This window comes from Amblyomma maculatum, chromosome 1, assembly GCF_055883805.1.
Source record: "Amblyomma maculatum isolate TAMU_Amacu chromosome 1, ASM5588380v1, whole genome shotgun sequence".
In the NCBI taxonomy this organism is placed as follows: Eukaryota; Metazoa; Arthropoda; class Arachnida; order Ixodida; family Ixodidae; genus Amblyomma; species Amblyomma maculatum.
The window spans coordinates 435,639,384-435,646,062 of NC_139344.1; the positions used below are offsets into that span (position 1 = coordinate 435,639,384).

The 6,679-nt window shown below is 47.3% G+C and overlaps 1 non-coding gene across 1 annotated transcript; it reads right to left on the reverse strand.

The window, feature by feature from the left end:
• Positions 1-5,732: 5,732 nt before the first annotated feature.
• On the reverse strand, positions 5,733-5,804 carry TRNAI-UAU (transfer RNA isoleucine (anticodon UAU)). Its single transcript has one exon. It is a non-coding gene; the product is annotated as a tRNA-Ile (tRNA).
• Between the last annotated feature and the right edge of the window lie 875 nt (positions 5,805-6,679).

Genomic DNA, 6,679 nt, shown 5'->3' on the forward strand with positions numbered 1-6,679 from the left:
TTTTTTCTTTCTTAATTGCCTACTTCGACATTCAAAACAAGACGCTTAAAAATAAAACATGCCAGCACACTTTCGCGTGACACGGCCGGTTAAAACTTTCAGTTATACCAAACTGTCAAGCACATGCATGCTTTGTGGCTGCTCGGGGAGTGTCATATGCACTTCCCTGAACCGCGCAACACTATGTATGAAATGTTCTCGTACAGGATTGACTTGTGTATCTGCATTGTTAAACTGCATTATGGTTTTCCACAAGCTGTGGAGGCCCAGGAGCATTATTGTATCAAAAGGAAACTCCTCTGTATTAGGAAAAGGTAAAAATCGTATGCCATATGCACCTAGAGGTAGCTCTTTTTTTAAATTCTCTGAAGCACATCCCAGAGAAAAATGGCATCCCAACAGTTCAAAAACACATGTTCTATCGTCTCAGGTCTGTTACACAAGAAACAGTTTGTTGACCAAGGGACGAACAGGCCTTTAGCTTGCATCCATGTTTTGACTGATAATGTGCTAGTGTGGAGTTTAAAGAAAAATGATTTGACAGGTGGTGATATTGGCATCGTCTTAAATCTCTCGAGTACATCATCGTCTGGGCCTGGACAGTGCGACAAACGGTATATCGGTACAGGAAGCATTGTGTCCACTAGGTCCGCATACAAATTTTTCCGCTTAACATTGCACAAATACTCCACGGAAAAGCGCACATGCAGCAATCTGTACGCGAGCACCACTTCTCGCAAGTACCCTCTTACTGTACCACCTACATTGAGACACGAACTGACAAGAAAATTAGGAAGGAGTCGACCAAGCCGATCTTGGATTACTGTTCTGAGGAAGACATCATTTTGGTCACGAAGGTACATGAAACGCGAGACAACTTGTCGAAAAATAAATGCGCCAGACCAAGCCCTCCTTTTTGTACGGAGAGAATCAAATTTGTTCGGCTCGTTCTTTCCCAGGTCGACGCCCAAATGAAAACGGCAATAACACGGTGAAATTTTTGTATGTTTGTCCTCGAAGCACTGACCACATTCATCACGTACCACACTTTAGCAGTAAGGAACAGCTTACATATAATGGCAAGCGAAAACATGGATAACTGCCTTCCTTGCCACGCATCACTTTTTTCCTTGGCCCTCGATGCCTGGTCATGCCAGAACGGATCTGGGTCACGGTAAGAATCAAGGGGCACTCCTAGATTCCTTGACCAGCGCATCCGAGAATAATCTTCGGGTGTGACCTCCCAGCCACCATGCCAGAAACCAAAGCTCTTTTCCCAGTTTATCTGGGCATCTGTGCAGCTGCAAAATTTCTGTACTACATCCGTCACCTCACAAATACTTTCTCTATTTGCACAAAAGACTGCGATGTCGTCGGCATAAGCCAGGATTTTTACATGCACTGATTGTAGCGTGAAGCCCGTTATGCATTCATTATTCCGGATGGCCAAGCAAAGCGGTTCAAGGTAGGCTGCGAATAACAATGGCGACAGTGGACACCCCTGCCTCATAGAAGATCGCACTTGGAGGCTTTCAGTGAGTTCTCCTTTCACAACAATCCGTGTGGTACAGTTTTCGTATGCCATTCTAACGCCATCTAATATTATTCGGCCGACATTTGCATGATCTAATACGGCAAACATAATATCGGGAGAAACGCGGTCAAAGGCTTTTGCCAGGTCTAGTTGTATCATCGCCACTCGGTCATCAAATGAGTCACAGCATTCTAGTATGGATCGTGGCACGTGTATGTTAGTAGCGATACTTCGCCCTTTTGTGCCGCATGTTTGGTGCGTGCCTACGAGCGTTGTTATAACACCCTGCAATCTTTTCGCTAGCACCTTCATGAAAATTTTGTAGTCAACGTTGGTGAGGCTTATCGGGCGATAAGACCCCACCAACAGGCGCTTGTCAGGGTCATCGGTTTTAGGAATTAGCACTATGGGGGATGTTGTGAAAGACAGCGGAACACGTTTTTTCTCACACCATTCGTCAACAACCTTCAGCAGAGCCTGGGCTATTGCCGGTTTGAACACTTTGTAGAAAGCTGCACCCAGTCCGTCAGGGCCAGAGGCTTTAACTGCTGGCAGGGCATCTACTGCATCCTCAATTTCTTTCACGGAAATCGGCTGCTCAAGCCGTGTTTTAACTTCTTCCTCAAGTTTCGGCATAAGTGGAAAGAATTCACTACAGAAGCCCCGTTCAGTTTTTCGCGGCTGAAAAAGCATATCTGCGAAATGATCACTGATTGCGTTCTTGATTACACTACTGTCCACCGAAATACCTGTGCTAGTTCTTATTTCTCGTATTTCCTTTCGGCACGCGTATAGTTTCTCGTCTGATAACACACGCTTTGTTGGTGTTTCCCCCGCCCACAGCTGTTCCGTCCGCGCCCGAATAACTGCCGCACTATACTTATCTGTGTCAATTTTTTCAAGCTGGGCTTTGACGCCCCTGATCTCATTAAAGCATGCGTCTGGTTGGGCGTTTTCTATACACGCAAGAAATTCGAGCTGTTTACGAAGCTCTGCTTCTTTTTGCTTCTCTGCGTATCTTAATTTCATGCTTTTTTCTATCGCTCTCATTTTCACCCCCTGCTTAAGATCCTCCCATTTTGCAGCGAAGCTCAACGGTTTCGCTGTAAGCAATGTATTAATTTCTTGATCTGGTTCGTTAAAAAAGCTCTCGTCCTCCAACAACTTATTATTAAGTTTCCATAAATGCCAATTAAACCGATTCTTGCTTTGTTTTCTTCTAAAGGTTGCAATCACTAAGGCATGATCACCGAAAGCCAGAGATCTAACTTCGTACAAGGTGCAAAGTGGTACAAGTTCAGCTGCGACATACGATCTGTCATAAGACAGATCGTATGTCGCAGCTGTTGCCCTGAAAGTGGGTATACTGCGTATAGGTGCCATTAGTAAATAAACTTCCAATATCTGCTAAATCATGGCCATGGACGATTTCATTCACAACATCAGCACTTTTATCACGTACAAATGACTTTTTGGCGCAATCTGAAGCTTGGCACACGCAATTCAAATCGCCCAGTAGGATTATCACTTTGTCACTGTTTAAATATGACTCCAATCCTTCAAAAAATAATTTTCGCTCAGTCTCTGCGTTTTGTGCATACACACAAATAACTCGGAAATCAAAGCCGCAGTGCAAAAAATCAACGACAAGGAGACGGCCGCTTTGACACGAGAAAATCGACTGTACCATAATACCAAGATTGTTGCGAAGAAAAAGTACACAACCATCAGAGGCACCTACAGAATGGCAGACACATGCATCAAAATGCGCACGGAAAGCGGACACCATTCGGTCTGTAGCAACTTGACTCTCAATTTTCGATTCTTGCACGGCGACTACATGTAGGTCGTTATCTAGAAGAAGGCGACTTAGCTGACACTGTCGCCTTCTTCCTCCAAGGCCTCTCACGTTAATAGATGCTACACGCAGAGCTTCACTTATTGTGATCGCCATAAACGCCTTATAAAATGGTGTCTGCCCTCGCGCCACACCCCAATACCCTTAGCCCAAAATGACACTTTGCAAAACGAACTATGGAGGCGCTTTCCCCGCCTGCCTTGAATCGACCGAAATGTTCGGCCGCGGCTTCAGGGTAGACCGCCTCGAACCTGGAGTTTTGGGTAGCGGTCCGTCTCCCCCGCTGTGGTCCTGTTGAAGCGTCCCGCTGTCAACGGCGTCGCGGGGGCGTTTTCCGGCCACCAAGGTAGCCGCACCGGGAAGAATGTCCATGCCCTCAGAGTCTGGAGAAATGCAAGGAGCTTCAGTGTCGACTGAAGATTTCGCCTCGCCCTCCGACTTGGGCCCGACGTCCTGGTGAGGCGCTTTTTCACGTGTGGTGACATCCGCCTCAACCACTGTTTTCTCCTGAGGTGGCAACCCCAAGGCAGTCTCCCTCTCACCCGCAGTGTTCTCAGTCGCAGCGGAAGATGTCTCTTCCAAATCCGCCTCGTCCATGAACAAGGCGGATGGGTGCGGAGCGTTCACGGGCCCTGTCACTTTTGCGTAGGTCCGCTCGCACTGGCCCTCCTCGTGACCGAATCGTCGACAGGCACCACACCTTGGTAAACGGCACTCTCGGCGAATGTGGTCGGTGCCGCGGCAGCGTAGGCAGAGCGGAGCTCTCCCTGGCACGACCACAAGGACCAGCTCGCCGGCAACGCTCACCTGGTGGGGGGTGTCGTCGAGCTTTACACCCGGCTTCAGATTCAGGGTCACATGCCATGTGGTAGATCCTTTGTCCACCATGCCCTGCACGCGCCACCACTCGCGGGCGACGTCGGTGACCTTGCCATATGCCGCAAAGGCGAGCTTCACGTCTTCGTCCGGTACACTGTGTAAAAGCCAGTGTACTTTCATGCGTACATTCTGGTTAGCAGGGTCGATGACAAGACACCGACACTTTTTCACTACCAGTCCACCAGAACTGACAATTTTCTTCACGGCGTCTTCATCCTTGAAGGTAACCGCCCACACATGGCTCATCCTGTAGGCTCCGATGGCGATGACTTCCGGTAGGAGCGATAATTCCGCGAGCGCATCGCGGAAATTTTCCGCCCGGAAAGGGCAGGTACTGTTATCACAGTGCAAAAAAACTGTGTTCACAACAAAACGCCCTGTAGGCAAACTCGGTAAAACCACCTGATAATCACACCCTGCTGAAGAAACAGCGGCAAAAGACCTGTTACCGCAGCCCTGCTGAGCCGCTGAAGCCGCTCCGACGGAGCTCATTTCACACACGCCCGCTCGCTAGCGAAGCCGGAAGTGCACTCCTCCGCAACTCTGCTGGGCACAAAAGTGGGGAAACTAGCAGCGTATTTGTATCTTCGGGGTTGCTCAATGAAAAAAGAATATCAGTAGCAGGGCGTGGTTTCGATCCACGGAGCTCTGGGTTATGGGCCCAGCACGCTTCCACTGCGCCACTCTGCTTTTTTTTCTTTATTGCATGAATTGGTACAAATACATCAGTAAACGATTGTGGTTGCCATGCCCCTTGGCTGACAACCGTGTCTAATGGACTTTCATTACCGCAAGTTCGTCCATCAGACTCAAGACCTCCTCCGCAGCGTCTTGCTGCTTCAAAATTTCTTTTAGTTTATACACTTGTTCAACTAAATAATCACATACAGATCGTGCATCGACATCACAGTGTCTATAAGCCATCCTACTCCTCCAAATACTGTGAAGGCCCAATAGCATGATGAGGTCATACTGAAAATCATCATTAACAGTTGTCAAGTACCGAATTCCACGTGGCGTCAATGGCAGGTCTTTTTTAAGTGTCCTTTGTAACACATCCCAGTAAAACACCGCATCCCAACAATCCGGGAACACGTGCTCAACTATTTAGGTTTCCTACATAGTAGGCAGTTTGAGCCCCAAGGTAAAAAAGGCCCTTTTCTTCCATCCATGTTTTGACTGGGAGGGTTCCTGTATGCAATTTCAAAAAGAATGTTTTTACGCCCAGTGCAACAGTCATGGTCTTAACACGTTTGTGCACATCTTTCCCTGGGCCTTCACAGTATAAGATTCTGTACAATGGAGCTGGGAACAATTGTGCAATAAGATCCTTGTATAGTCGCTTAGGTGGTACCGTCGCTAAATACTGCGACACTGCGCCACTCTGCTGGGCACAAAAGTGGGGAAATTAGCAGCGTATTTGTATCTTCGGACTTGCTCAATGAAAAAAAAAAATATTAGTAGCAGAGCGTGGTTTCGATCCACGGACCTCTGGGTTATAGGCCCAGCACGCTTCCACTGCGCCACTCTGCTTTTTTTTTATTGCCTGACTTGGCCACAAATATACCGCACTGGAACTCAATACAACAGGAACAAAGGAATAATATATGTGCACAAAGCTAGTTCGCGTTGCCTAACACCCACTGAGGGGCAGGCATTGTCATGGTAAAATTCCTTGAGCACCGTCAAAGGTTCCAGCTCTGACAGCCATTCAGGAGCACATGGTTGCAATTTAAGCATGTCAAGCCATCGCTGCACGCTCTCGCGGAAATACATGCGGGCTGGCCGCGCATCTTTATCGCAGTGATAACCAGCCATTCGTGCGCGCCATATACTGTGGAGGCACATTAACATAACCTGGTCTAACGGCATATCATCATGGTTATCCAATGGCAAATACCTAATGCCATGGCAATCAAGTGGCCACTGTCTTTTTTAATTGTCCTCTACAGTACATCCTACAAATATACCCCCTCCCAGCAATGCAAAAACACGTGATCTATTTTCTCTGGCCGTTTGCAGATGAGACATTGGGCCTCCCACGGTAGGAACATACCCTTTTCCTCCATAAGTGATTTTACACACAAAGTACCGGTATGTAACATAAAGAAGTATAAAGCTCTGTACAAGGGCACCGGGAACACCACCTCACAAACATCCTTTTATAATGTTCTCTGTTAACATTACTTAAATACTCTTTCGAAAAACGCACGCTTAGGAATTTTACGCTCACAACAATTTCCCTAAAGAATCCAAAAAGAGAACCCGGCATACATTGAGTATAAACTACGAAATCAGGCAACGCTCGACCGACTCTTAGTTGACACACTGTGCGCAGGAATGGATCGCTGGCATCCATAAAAAACATAAACCGGTTGATAATCTGTCGCACAAACAAATGACCCAGA